Consider the following 15,441-nt stretch of genomic DNA (forward strand, 5'->3'; position numbering starts at 1 on the left):
ATCTTCAAAATACCCCTAAAGCTATCTGGATGTAAAAATAAAACATGTTTGCTTCCCTTTCCTGTATTGTATAACTCACAGAGAAAACAGATGGACAGTAGTTCCAGCATGTTCTTTGCTCAGAAAACAGACTGACAAAATGTTTTAGTAGAAAGTTATTTTAAGCTTCTTAGTGGCTTTTCATTGTACAATTTACAATTTAAATGAGCAAAACTCTGGATTATGCCACATAGTGTACCAGCTCTGTGTCCATATGGCATATTGTGAAGCATTCACGCCGAGACAAAGCATAGCAGAACACATGTAAAAATAGTCATAATCCATAATATAGAAGAGCCATATACAGAACATAAGTAATGCTAGTCCAAATTGAATGATTGGAGAATGTGTGGGCTGTGGAAACCTACAGTACAAGTAGAACAGCAAGATTACACCTTTAGTGCAGGTCTAGTTATTCTAAAACACACTCAGATTCATAGACATAGGAATGGATGAGATATAGAGTATTGTATAAACACATCGCTGCTGTACGTTACAAACAGTTAATGATCCTGAGCAAACATCAGAATGTACAGGGTTTATCAGCATTGATTATGAGTACTGATGAAAACGTGTGCTTAAAAATTAAGACTAAATTATCATTTGAATATTGACTTTACAATAGGACATCTCATAAAAACAATATAATAATACACAAAGCTAAAATAATTTTTTCTGTACACATTTGCATTACGTATTGCTGTGCAGAGGACGCATCATTTTCCTATTTTCATCAAAAGACAGAATGCACAATCCTGAAACATTGTTGTAAAAATGACAAATCTAAACCCTAACCAGATTCAGTTTTTTTTGGAGCGGGGGTGGTGTAAGGACTTTTGTGTAATAGGTAAGGGCTCTTGGAGAGCCATGTCTGACAGTGTCAGGGATTGGCTGAACTCGGTAATGCTTTCTCTTGACAATTTTTTTGAAAAGGATTAGATGAAAAATGGGCCTTGAGAAACTTTTGCACAGCTGAAAAAGCCCATGGAGCTCTTTTGAAAATACAATATTCTTTCCAATATTTGACCTTTTCATCCCCTTTTCAATGTAAGGCCTGGAAGAAATAAATGGAGGACAATCAGTTTTGATGCATTCACAATAACAATGCAACAGATGAAGTGGCTTTGAAGGAGCATAATGCCATGGAGATGTGCGAGTGTAGCGGAATGTACAGAGCATTACACAGGTCAAACCAATTCTTTTAGGATTTTTGCACTTTGTTTGGTTCATGGCTTATTCAACATGCTTGCTTGAATGGTTCTTAGATGTACTTTGTATCGCAAACAAGAAAAACTGTTCTATGCAAACCTCATCTTATAGTGAGACTAGTCGCTGACTGGTAACCACAACGTCTACTTTGTAGGTGAAGGGAATTTCTAAGGGTATTTCTGAGTACGGGAAAAAGGCTTTCTTGAATGTGACTGTGGTCAGTAAACAAACAGAAAGTGAAAGTTATTTTGTTCTTTTACTGTATGTCAAATTATACTCATTTTGAAATGCTGTCAGAGCTAGATGACATCTCAGGCTTACTGGGCTAGTTGTGATGCTTCAATCAAACCCCACATACACAATCTCCCCAAACACAAACCCCACATACACAATCTCCCCAAACACAAACCCCACATACACAATCTCCCCAAACGCAAACACCTGCAGAGTGCAGACACACACATACCACACTGTATGCATTTAGAATCGGTTTACTAATTGAATTTCGTCAACTTAAACAGATTGGGACAATTCTGATTGAGTGAACCAGAGAACACAAAATGTGATGGAGACACTAATAACACAGGTGTTTCTGTACAGTCTGGAACCCAGCCAAGCCCATCCCCAGCTGATGACATCACAGCGGTAAGGTTGAGTGGAGAAAGACAATGCGCACGCTGTTTTGACAGACCCAGTGATTTCAACACTACTTGATCTTGGGTGTAATTCGCACACACTCACAACAACCCTTGTTCCCTCATGATAACGCAACAAATGAATAGCCCTGTCATGCCAAAGCACATCATGTCCAACTCCCCCTCTCCTCTGACCACTGCCCAAAAAAAGTCCTTTCTCTGTAATGCAGAGTAAGAAATAAGCCAGCCAGCACCTCGGCCCTAAAGCTTTTGTTCACGGGGCACGATTGATTTCCATTTAAATGAAAAGAGAGCCAGGGAGCGATGGTGGAGTGGCCTTATACTCAGTATGAATGAAACATGGGCATCGTGGGTATTTCCCCACTCACCCCCCAACCCCCGCACTATCCTCTCAATTTCTCCCCACCATACCCCCATCCCAGCACTATAAACCATTAAAATCAGACATTCCTCAGCCATCCAAGAGCTATCTACAATCAGTGATGTGGTTGACGTTTTGAAAGGAAGCATTTCAAAAAGAAAAAGAGAAGGGGGATGTTGAAAAGAAAACATCATCATTCACAAAGGTTGATTAATTCCATCTCAGACCTCTGGCTTTTTCCACCCATTTCTTTTCCTTTTTCCCCTTCAGAGGTTGAGAAGACGGGAGAACAAGCTTTATCTTTCAACTGTATTGGCTGTTGTCACTAATAGGCCAAGGACAGGATATGTCACAGAGCTGAACAGGGAAATTTAGTGAGGACTGGACTGGTTTAGGGTGGATTAAACTCGCTTTTCTCATTCAAAAAAGCCTGTTCTGAATGCACCAAATCATCTCTGAATACAGTTTAGTTTAGCGACGGAGCGGAGAAACCTGTCGAAACAATTGCAAATGACTTCTAGCGGGATATTTGTTTTTCTTGTAAAATATAACATTGGACAAAAGCAGCAACTGCAGAATGCCCTTTTAAATATACACACATACTTTGGGATATGTGGGACAGAAACAAACAAGAGACCAAATAAAGGAAACTAAGTTTCCTTTGGAGGGCACCCATGACACAGTAACAGATGGTCTCAGAGAGGAGAGCAGTAGGGAATGGTTCAGTAAGAGCAGGCTGGGGTGGAAAGTGTACCCTTCCTGGGTCAAAGGGCAGTATGTTGTAGAGCTCAGTTCATTGGTCCTCCCCTGCAGGTGTCCAATGGGACTGGAGCTCATCCTGTGGTTAGACCGTTCCTTTCATTCCCTGTTCTGCGGGCACTGAGTAGGTCCTAAAGAAAGGACAGGAGAGAAGAGAAGAGGGGGAAATGCATTATACCAATCCAAAAAACTCTGTGGGACTTTACACATCTGAAATATGATTAATTCACTACTATAAAATATTTAAAAAATTATACGTCAGTGATATTTATTTCCTTGTTATAAGTTTACGGGGATACATCATTTTACAGAAACATTGGATGTCCAGACTACAGTATATAAACATTACACGTTTTGGAGAATTGGGGATTACAATTTTTGAGATCCTTCCCATAAGACAGCCTGTTTGAGTTTGCACATGGACAGCAGGTAGCTACAACCCCTGTTTGTCGGAATCCAGGAAATGCATGTCGGTTTATAGCGCGCTGCAGGGGTTTGGTGTGCTACATGGCGACTGCATTACCTCCACACATCCTCTCCCCAGGTGGGACTTATGGCCCTGGCAAGCCTCCCTGTTGATCCAACAAGCCGGGGGTTGCTGTGCGAATAAGCCTCTTTTCAGCACACCTATCACTCAACACACAACACAGCCAGAGCTGACTGCAGCCCTAGGAGCCCAGCGTTAATCCTGCAGAGGAATTTAACCCCTTTCTCTTTCTAAGCCTGCATCATCAGATCTATAGTGCCGAGGTGGCTACGTGCTAGGTAAACTCTCTAACCTCTATCGTTGGCTAGGTCACATAGCAGCTAGCATGGGACAAAGGAAACTGATTACTTTGCAGAACACCAGCCCACAGCCCACAGCACTCAGCACAGTTACACAACCCCAAAGACAGACTCAGAGAAAGAAAGAAAAAAAGAGAAAGAGACCGGTAGAGCTCTCAGCTAGAACCGCCCGCCCTTCCTCCCTCAGAGGCCCCAGGAGAATGACTAACATGATGACTATCTCTCACTGTCTGTTCAACTGGTTCAGGCTGTTCTCTGTGCTCTGAATGTTGTCAGATAATGTCGTCATACCATAGAGACAGAGCTGGGATTTACTGCTCACTGTGCAATGTGCTTTATACTCTAGATTTCTATGGACATGTTATTCCTGTTCTGGGCTCTAGGAGCAGGCTGGGTCTTGCCCTGTAGGGGTCATGAAGGGCCGACCGCTCTCTCTGCGTTATTGTTGACAGTTGACAGGGTGGGGCGAGGTAGAGCAGTGGAGTGGGCTGGATGGCTTCAGGCTGTGCAGGTAATTGCAGCACAAGTCCAGACGGGCTCGACGGCTCAGCGTCTGGGTGGATCTGCCCCTCCTGATTGAGTTTCGCAACCTCAGCAAGAGTTTGTCTGGTTTTACATGATGCTGGCATGATGCCGTAGCGGAGCGTGTTGCCAAGCCAGCGGTGCGGTGGATGGACTGACTGTTACTCACTCGACTGGTTCTGTCGCTCCCTTCCAGCCGGGCAGGCAGTCAGGTAGCGGGGGACTAAGTGGAACATCTCTCTGAGAGACACTAATTTCTATTATCTCTATTATCGCAAGGCCCACTCAAGCCTGTTCCTCTTAGGGAAAGTAAACACTACAAGGGGAATAACATGGAGAGACAAACTTACAGTTCAACGTGCTTTAAAAATGATCATTTAACTACATTTCCATAACTGCTCAATGGAATCCCCCATGGACAGAAATTGCAGCCCTGATGGTTTTATCAGGATGATGGTGTCAATGGAGGAATTAGGGGTGTTAGGTTACACTGAGATCTAATATGCACAACATATTGTAAGACTTTCAGTCAAACAGAGTGAATGGAGAAGTGTGGCCTTACCCTTGTGGTCGGTTGTGCATGCGGCGCCGGACCAGCACTATGGCTGAAACCAAACAGAAAAGGGAAAAGGTCACCGTTTTCTCCTTACCGCTGGAGAATAGTTCACATTTGCTTAGTATTAGAGCTTACATGACACCCTGGAACTGGAGTAAATCATGTCAAGTACCTGACTCAAGGGCCTAACAGCCAAAGGCCTGCAAACTCAATGACTTCAACAAACCACTTTTCTAAAGGTTGCTACATCTGTTCCCTGATCAAACCATCAGTAATAATGTGCCAGATACAGGCCCTGTAATGTGTTGTGTTGTGAGGTGTGAAAAGAGGTCTGCCAGTCACGTAGCCTGTATATCTGGTCTGATATTGTCTCAGTCTTATCTTGACTTTTAATCCTTACCTACTATCACTGCGATTGACAGTGCCACCACACTCACGGCTACGATGATGACAATGGTAGTAAATCCATCTGAGAGCAGATAACACACGACAAAAGGACTTGATGGTTGCAACACACAGACAAAATGAACGTACAAACTTAATTAACACAATTATTTTTGCATGACATGGCTAATGTTCATACATACCAAGAAGTTTGATTTTGCAAAAATATTTACTTATAGATGGATTTATAGCACACTTCAATTACAGTTCATCAAGTAAGAAGGTACCTATGGGCCTACTGATATGCAGAAATAAGGTTACTTAAATTCTACATAATGTAAAAGTAGAACAATTTGGAAACAAAGTTTTTCCTACCTTCCGCTTGTTTTTCTCCTGTTGCCTTGTTTGTGTCCACAGTATCATCAGTTTCAGGTTTGATAAGCGTGGAATCTTGCCTGCGATTTGGGCTCACTAAAACAGGCAACAACACACCGAATTATTCTCCGACCTCCATTTCCATTCAGAAGGATATCACCGGTACAGACACATACAAACAAACATTCATTCATCTGCTCACTGACTTCGTGGACTAATTCTATCACTGTCTGATCAACGTGGCAGAGGAGGAACAGAAATGGCAGATTTAACAGATCATCATTTCGATTGGATCGATTTCACTCCCAGCCAATCATTAGTCATTCAACATTCACTCCTTGGTTCTGATGAGGGGGAGAAAGGAGGGCTTCAGCAGTGCAGCTCCACTCCTGGCCTGGCTGAGAGAAGGTGTTTCTCCAGAAGATGTGGCTTGCCTGCCTGCCTGTGGGACAGCCCTCCCTGTCCTAAACAGCACTGTAATTATATCAAAGCAACATCATGGGGAAGATGAAGAGTGGCAGCGAGCGACGCCGAGAGAAAATGAGAATGCCAATGTGGATTAGCGCCCTGACAGGGCGGAGGGGAGGGGGGATCTCAACGTGTCTGTCTAGTCTAACTTCTGCTTGATGGATACATGGGGGGGTTCTCCCAACAGATAATTGATTCCATTCTGGGGGTAATGATGAGGGGAACGGTGGTGTAACAGAGGTGTGCTCTCACTCTGCTGACGGCTGCTTGCCCATCACATTTCTAACAGTTAAAGGGTTAATCTCACAGTTTTGCTTGATTAGGTCTTCATCATCTCCATCTGTGGGACATTCAGAACAGAGGAAGAGGGAAAAGCCCAGTCAGCATAAATATAAAGTAGCTTGTATTACATTTAAAGATTAGCAGAAGTTATATCGCTGTGCTTCATTTGAAGGTTTACTCATGGAACATTATCGGATCATCACGGTACTCCTAAACATAATCATCACTTTTGTAACATTTTAAAAAACACTTTTCATATACTCCTGATTTCATGCTACTTGGGATTTTGTCCCCTTTGGTTTCCAGATGAAGATGTATTCCATACCTGCTGCGTCTGCTGATCCTTCACTCTCCTCCTCTGAGGAAGCTGTATGGGAATAGAGACGGGGAGGATGGAACCAGATTAACTCACAGCAGCATCTTACCGTACATCACGAAGGTCATTTGTTACATCTCTGCACTGTACTGGAGCAGAGCTACTCTCCTATGAACTACTGCTGTGGGATATACAGAATGATTGAGGTGCCATCCACTCAATGGTATACTCACTCATGAACTCTATACCTCTGTGGCTAGGGCATTTAGCTCATGGTAAAGGTTACCATCGTAATATTACCAGTTTCAGAGTTTTGTGGGAATAACTAACTATACCTTTAGATAGATGGTAAAACACTGTAGCATACACAGGTTCATATCTTCTTTATGTTGAACTGTGGTTTATGTAATACGTATGTATTCTTTCTTCAAAATATACTTAAGTATCAGCCTAGGTTCTTCTAAGGAGTTTTCCACTTAATATTCTGCTATCTCTGGAAGCTATAGGACTCAGAGAGAGACATTGTATATTTGTCGTGTGGAACAAATACAGGGCATAAAAACAAATGAAAGCTGATCTGTGTGATTAGATCTTCATCAGTGTCTCAGTGTCTGCTGCCAGAGCATTATGGGAAGGTGAGAACATGCGATACGTACCAGCAGCTCCTCGCAGAGTAACAATCAGACACAGAAACAGCAATCGCAACATCTTCCAATGCTGGAGGGGAGAGAAGAGAAGAAACCAAGATATAAATACCGGTCATTAATATTCTGCTATTGATGTGTGTAAAAAATGAAAATCTTCCCATTTGAAAAAGCGAAAGTGAGATGGCGTGAAAGAGTCATCTATAGTCTGTTGTTGAGGCTGTCTGTTGTTTCCTCAAACATTTAGGTTTACCTCAGAACCACAGGTAGTCAATGGAAAATTACAGGTATTGGGAACACTATCTTCTGCAATAACGACACGGACTACCATGATGACAACTCCATCCAGGTGGCACAAGCACTGCCCTGATGTTAGAGGACGATGTATATCTTGTCTCAGGGGTAGGGGTGGATGTAAACTGTGTTTCCCAGTGCTCAGCAGAAAGTAACCCTGTCCCTCTCTGAACACTCAGTCACAGCCAGCTGGCATGAATTGCCTTTTCAACACTTTCCCCTCCCACCTGGGTAACGGTGTGGGACTGTGTGGGACCGTGTGTGACTCGGTGTACTTTTACATTTTGTATTGTGTATTGTGTGTACTGTGTGTGTAATGGTTTGAATGGTGTGTAAGGCCACAGTGCTTTGTTCTAACCAGCCATTATAAATCATTAGGATTGGTAAAGGTAATTCACTTACATCGTGTCAGCCATTAAACTCTGTCACTCTCTGTTTAGACACTGAAAAGTTATTTGTAACTAAACAAATATTTACGTTCCTGACAGCTCCACTTTGGAAGATGGCCCAACAGTTACATTCATTTTGTCTGGCTGCGAGTGGGAGTTTTTTTCCTGCCGCCTTCTTGAGAAACCTCACACTACTTCCTGGTGGCAGCGGGCCCAGAACAGAGTCTGTTCTCTTCCTCTATTCGCTCATCTCTCCAACACGCAGATGTGGAACACAGCTGTTCCTAGCTAAACAAAGCCTCGACAACCAGCTGGCCAGCCGCAGTACAATTGGCTGTATTTTTAAAACGGGCCCAGGCTTGGGAATGACCTCTTCCCCAGTCGATGTCCGACTGGGCGGATGACGCCTTGGTGCTCAAATATAACACGGCTCCCTGGCACGGGCCCAGAAGCCTCTGCTCTACCAGGGAACCAGGGGTAGAGTGGTGGGAGAATTCCCCCTTAGAGAACTGGAGCAAATGCTGCTGCTACTGCCCTCCCCCTCATTGTCAGCGATGCCCATTGTGTACAGGGACCCTGCTTCCTCTAGCTAATGACTACACTACTATGTGAGGGCTCTGGGAAGTGAACGGAGGTGAACTGCATTGTTGGGCCATTGGACAGGCTGTACACCAGGGCTTCGAGAGGCTGCCTGGGGAGTTTCCACCAACCTCCTACCCCCTATCCTCACTGCCCTCTACCCCCAATAATATGTTACGGAATTCCAGTTGAACTTCCAGTTGGGACAGTGTTGCCGTACATTTGTTTACCATGGCAGTGCGAAGACATCAAGAGTCAAGGCAACAGGTACAAATGAGATTATGGCCCATAGACTCCCGAACCATAATGGTGAGGGGAAGTCAGTAAAAAGAAAGAGGGAGAGGTGGACTATAGTGGTGGCGAGGGAGGGAGTGGAGAGTAACTGAGTCTCCTCCATCTCAGTTCACTAGTTCAGCAGGGGATTTGATGCTTGAGAAAGGCCTGAGGATCGGGAGTCTATGGCCTATAATCTCATTTGTTGCCTTGGCTCCAGATGTCTTCACACTGCCATGGTAAACAAATCACCATTCTGGAGGGCCGCAGAGGGAGACGGGGAGAGATATGTGGACAGGGCTCCTAAATTGCCAGGCTTGAATAAGCGTGTCATGGAGGGAGACATATGTTAGTTTAAGGTGTTAATCAGATGACAGGAGAGAGTGATTTCAGAGGGAGACCAGTGTGCTGCAGTGTACTGTGTTCTGCTCAGGCCTCACAGAGAGCTGCAGTAAATCTCTCAACAACCTAAGCAGCAGCCCCAAATAAAATCCCCTCTGTATCCAATCTAGTTTAGTCAGAGATGCTTTGGGTGAAATAATAAGCTGATCCAATTTGGAAACATTTATCAACACAGTCCATTGCCTCAGAATCAAAACGCCTCCTGCGCGATGGTTTTATTTCTCTAAATTGGGTAATATATTCTTGTATATTTGTATGGCGACTGAATTTGCATTGGTATCCATGCAGGATTTTACTAGGCCCCAATTTGCATCTTATCATAAGCAGTGGCCTCCCAATAAAGGAGAGAGAAGAGGCCTGCCCATAAGCCACAGAGCTACAAAGATCATAGACTATCATAAATCTATGCATCCTAAATCAAGAGTGCAACACTAAGTGGAAGCTGCTTCTGCAACCTACACTTAGTGTACAGAACATTAGGAACACCTCCCTGATATTGACTTGCACCCCCTTTTTCTCCCAGAACAGTCTCAATTCATCGGGGCATGGATTTTACAAGGAGTCAAAAGCATTCCACAGGGATGTTGGCCCATTCTTGATACACACAGGAAACTGTTGAGCATGAAAAACCCAGCAGCACTGCAGTCCTTGACACACAAGCCGGTGCGCCTGGCACCTACTACCACACCCATTCAAAAGCACTTCAATCTTTTGTCTTGCCCATTCACCATCTGAATGGCACACATACACAATCTATGTCTCAATTGTATCAAAGCTTAAAAATCCTTATGTAACCTGTCTCCTCCCCTTCATTTATATGGATTGATATTGATTTTACAAGGTACATCAATAAGGGATCATAGCTTTCACCTGGATTTGTCTGGTCAGTCTGTCATGGAAAGGTGTTTTGTAAACTGGCTTTGTTTTTCTGCCATTTGTATCCCTTATGTTTTTTTTCCCAGCACACACGCATTTTGAGCAGAGCAGCATACCTCACTGGCTAAGCTCGTCCCAGAGAACATCTTGATCTTATTTACAGGGTTTAATTCTGAATGATAACACCCCCCCACATAAACCAACACACACACACAAATACAAAAAAATGCACACAAACATACCATTTTTCCCATACAGGCAGCTAGATGAATAAACGCCACTATTTCTGTCTCTCACGAACACACACTGCTGTCATGCTGACATGTGAAAAAAAGTGAAGTAAAAAAAAACACTGATGTGGCAAGATAGCTGAGAAATGAGGGGAGAGCGATACAGAGAGAGAGAGAGAAGCTAGATTAAGCTTTTATCATACAGCACAGTAAGAACAGATAGAAATATAAAAAGAGAGCAAAAGAATAACAGACAGAACGAACCAAGTGAGCAAGAGAGGGGGAAAGGGAGAGGGAGAGAAAGAGTGAACGCTACCTGATGATTTGTTATTCATTGCCATTCAATTTCAAAATGTGGTAGCTCTGCTTTCTATTGTTGAGTGAGAAAATTTTCATATTGAAATGTTTAGTCAACTGCCCCCGCCACAGAAGCTGTTTATCTAGGTGAGTTAAATGCAAATAGCCTCTTTCTATAACTCATAAACAACAAATGTCCCTTACGCTATGGCAACAGGCCACAAACAGCAATTATGGAGCAGGTAAATACGCACATAAACACAAACAATACAGTCAGAGCACATTACCTGCTATTGAGAGTATGCACACAGGTTGCCATGAAGCAATTCAGCATCAGGCAACATAAGAGGGTGGCATTGGGCTGGCTCTGTGTGTGAACCAAATTAAGAAATGGGTCGTTTCAGCATGAAACCCACAGTGGCAAAGTACACAGAGAGGATGTCTGCAAAAGGATTGTCACATGCCCTCATCATCGTCATCACAGAACCAAATGGAACATTTTTAACAAGGCCCCAGATTTTGCTATCTGTCTGCCTGAGTGTCTGTCTGAGCATCTGTATGTCTGTCTGTCTGACCAACAAAAGGAACTACAGACAACAGAGACAGTCACAAGACTAAGGAAGTGATTCTAACATGATGATGACCACTGTGCTGACTGCCACTACCACCATTACTGAAGTACAGTACTTTGTACATGTGATGTGGTTGGCCTATGGCACGCTGACTTGCATAACAGGAATATACTGTGTCTTTTTCAGGGGAACTTTAATGCTATTCAATTAGACAAAACATCTCTAACAGCCATCTGATGGAGAGATGCCACTGCTAGTCTTTGTTTTGTTAATGCAACAGCACTATCACCATGACCAGACTAATCCCTACACCTAGACCAGACCAGTGTTTTCCATACACCTGTAAAGGTGTGGCGGGCTCCTCAACCTAGCTCTGATCCCTAAGAGAAGAAGTCTTCAAGTGATTTCAATTGAAACTTTTAGAAGCCCTGTATATTTATGTATGGGCCTTTGCATCCTGCCTGGAAAATAATCTAGTCTAACACTGACATAGACAGTGAGCTTGAAATCCTTCAGTGAGCTTGAAACCTGAGGTTTCAAGCCCACTGAAGCATTTCAGTATTCCATGTCCATCCGAGCCTCTTTATAATCTAGACCTTCATAGCTGGGTCTCACATGCCTCTCAGAAATACAGTCGATTCAAACAAATGTTCAAAATCCTCTGCCTTGGCTGCTCTGTGTACAGACTTCTCCCACCAAGTTTAAACCATTTGATGTCAATGTGGGCTTCCACCACTCTTTGGGAGGAAACTTGAGTTAGTATAGTAGAACTAAAGGTCTCTAAAAACTGAATTGTTTGATCTGAGAAAAAAGTCAGGTAAGGCTGACACACACATGCAAACACAAAAACACATTGCAGACACACAGGCACAACATACACACGCGTGTACAAGACAGGAAGTGAGAGAATGACTGCCTTGTCTGTGTTTCATGCTAAGTCATGAAGCCTGACTGTGATCGCTCCTTATCTGTCTGAAGCAAGAGCCCTTTTCAACACAACTGGTTAAAGGCAAAAGTGCAGACCATAAACCTGCTTCCTTATGGGTCTTCACATTTGAATTGCAAATGTAGCTTACTGTAACTATTTACTGTAACTATTTGGAGTGCATCATATAAAGGGCAGTGAGGCAGGAAGCAGCCTATAGGTCCAATGTTAATGACTGCTAATAAACAAACTTCACCAAACACTAGTATCACCTCAACTATGTGGTTGAGAATAAATACCCCAAAACTGAAGAACTGCTTCAGAGTTTCTATCCAGCCACTATTTGAATGAGAAAACTTTCTGTGATTCATTATAATTACACAGTTAAGACAGCTTACAAACAGAACGTTTAGGTTCAGTAGCTTGCCTGGTGGTTGGAAAAAATATTTCCAATCTTAGTCATAAATTGGCTGAGAAGATAGTTATAAAGGCAAAATCGTTCTGCTTTGGCAGCAATGCAGAATAACAGAATAACAGCACTGCAGTGCACAGACAGGGTGGTTTCTGTTCCTACTGAGAGCAATATTGGCAAGACAACAAAACACATACCAATAAGCTTATTTAGCCTTGGTAGAAATCCATAATACCCTTTTCTTCAACTTTCGCCAATGTTTTTGCTCTCATATGAAAATGATCATAAAAGATGCAAAAAGATGTTCACCTTGTTCAGATAGCCAACACATTACAGACTCTGTGCAAAGGTTTCCTGGTCACCTATGTAGGCAAGACTGAGGCTACTGTAGACTAATTGATCATGTTTGTATTAATATATCAGCCCCAGACAACCAACAGAACATGAGCTGACATATACTCAACTTGTGTCGAGGCATTGCAAGACCATTTAAACTATATATTTCAATAACACCAAAAGATTTTAAATAAAGCATTTTGATATAGTAAACTTCCATACTCTCTTCTATAATATCATTGTCTATAAATGATAGGGTTGTATTAATATTATAGATTTGGGTCTGTCTGTCACCCACTCAAAAGGTACTCACCTACACTGACTTTCTGCACCGTGCGACTGGCTGTGTTTCACAATAGGCTATTATGAGACTAAAATGAACCTGCAAGATGTTCACGCGCCGGTGGCAGGAAGCACTGTGATGCTGCAAGGGCGAAGTTCAGAGGAACTTGTTCGAAGCAAAAAGGGAATTCATTGGCGGTGTATCACATCGTTAAGTAGAAAGAAATACCCTAAATATGTTGTTGACATGCTTGTGCGGATGTTTTGCAGGGAAGATATGAAAAATTCCCTTATGTTACAGTACGCCTAGGCCTACACAATAAACAGACACATATGCAGCTCGGCAGTTGTCTGAAAGTTAGAATTTTCCATTGCAATGTTCTGAAATGAAGCTCTATCATTTGGTTGTAACATTAAAGTCAATTTTACAGCCCTTCTTCCCCATATTGAGGTATTTCAGTGTGACGTGATCATGTTGTTCCCTCCATAAGCTCAAACTCATCTGTCAATCTGAGCAAATTAGGGCCAGCTGTCAACACCTTGCCGGTGTTTGAGAGAATCAGATCCGTGATGCATTGTGGGCAAAGTGTCACTGTCTGACTGATCTATAAATAATAATGAATAGTTATTTATAATGCAAGGTGATTTGTAGATCAGTCACCAACTGCAATTCAGTCCATGGCTGCGTTTAGACAGGCAGACCAATTTCTTTTCTTCACTAATTGGTATATTGAAAGTTAAAAGATCTGATGTGATTGGTCAAAATACAAATTAGTGGAATAACTATCAGAATTGGGCTACCTGTGCAAATGCTTCAATTTTCATTAATGATGCTCATGTGTGTGAATTTGGGGTTAGCAACGTATTTCTTCAACAAAATATACGACAATTTAAATTTCATCCAACTAAATAACTGTTTTTGTTCCCAACAATGAAGTTTAATTGCTGTTCCAGGTGTACTACATTCTTATTATGGTTTAGCAAGCCTTTGCCTGTTGTACATTTCCATATATAGTGTATGTGACTTCTGTGTGCAGAAGACTCAAGTGAAATATCACCCTGTTTGTTTGATTATGCAAGACAAAGGTTGTAGGTCTTGGCCCAAGCCTTGGATTGACATGCAGGCCAATTACGCCAATACTGAGTTGTATAAGCCTTCTCTTAATAAGTTATACCATAGCTATTTGAGATGTATTGTTAGATAGTCTTGTAGCATAGGGGCCCTAACAATTATTTGATTATTTAAAAAGTCCCTATATCTATATACCTTATCTAAAAGGTATTACTTGAATGGATTTAAAATGGGACTGCACAGAATCGGGTAAGGGCAGGTATGTGTGGTGTGAATCATCACTCAGGGTAGACCATTTACATGAAATATCTCATGTAATCCACACATGCAACATACTGCTATGTTGCCTCTCCCTTAAGCCACTCAAAATTCAACAGGAGTAACTATTTGTATAGTTTCGTGTTGTTAGTGGGGTGGGGCTACCTGTGTCTCAGTTCTTGAGATAATGAAGCCATTGACCTCTATGGATATTGTGCCAGCCTCCCCTGGTTAGTGGATATTCTATCCCTTAGCATAGTGCCATTTAACGTCATGGTAATGCTGGGGACACCTTCGTAGACTCCTAATTAGGCCCCTCTCTCCCATTGTTAGTCAGGTGGTCATGTGTCCTCCAATGGAAGCTTGCAACCATCTGACAAGCAATGCCAGATTAGTGCCTTGTCTGGCAGCTTATAATGGCTTTTGACATGCAGAATGTAAAGGGTTGAAGCTACAGTTTAGATAGTCACCTCTCTGTCTTATTCACATTAGTCTTGATTAAAACTAAGCTATGTAGGATTGTTGACAGCGCAGTAACTGAGGTTTGGGTTTAAATTGAACATACTATTAATAGAGCACCTTTGTCTGTAGGCTATGCTTTAGGGAATGTCCATATTAAAACAAAGCTTTTCTGTAGTGGTTATCCCTCTAAGCATTATACTGTAACCCCCTTGTTGACTGTCAATCATCAACTAGTCTAGCTCCGGACCTGTGTATTACAGAGTTTTGTTTAACTGCTCCTGCAAAAAATACTAAAGCCGTGTCATCACAGTCCCACCTCCTAAATTATACAAGACAGTGCTGAAAGCGGATAGTTTTAATGTAATTTTAGCCTTACATCTGACATCTTTTAATCAAGGCTCTTGCTATATTCTAAGTTTATACTG

This window comes from Salmo trutta, chromosome 37 (assembly GCF_901001165.1).
Source record: "Salmo trutta chromosome 37, fSalTru1.1, whole genome shotgun sequence".
NCBI classification, from domain to species: Eukaryota; Metazoa; Chordata; class Actinopteri; order Salmoniformes; family Salmonidae; genus Salmo; species Salmo trutta.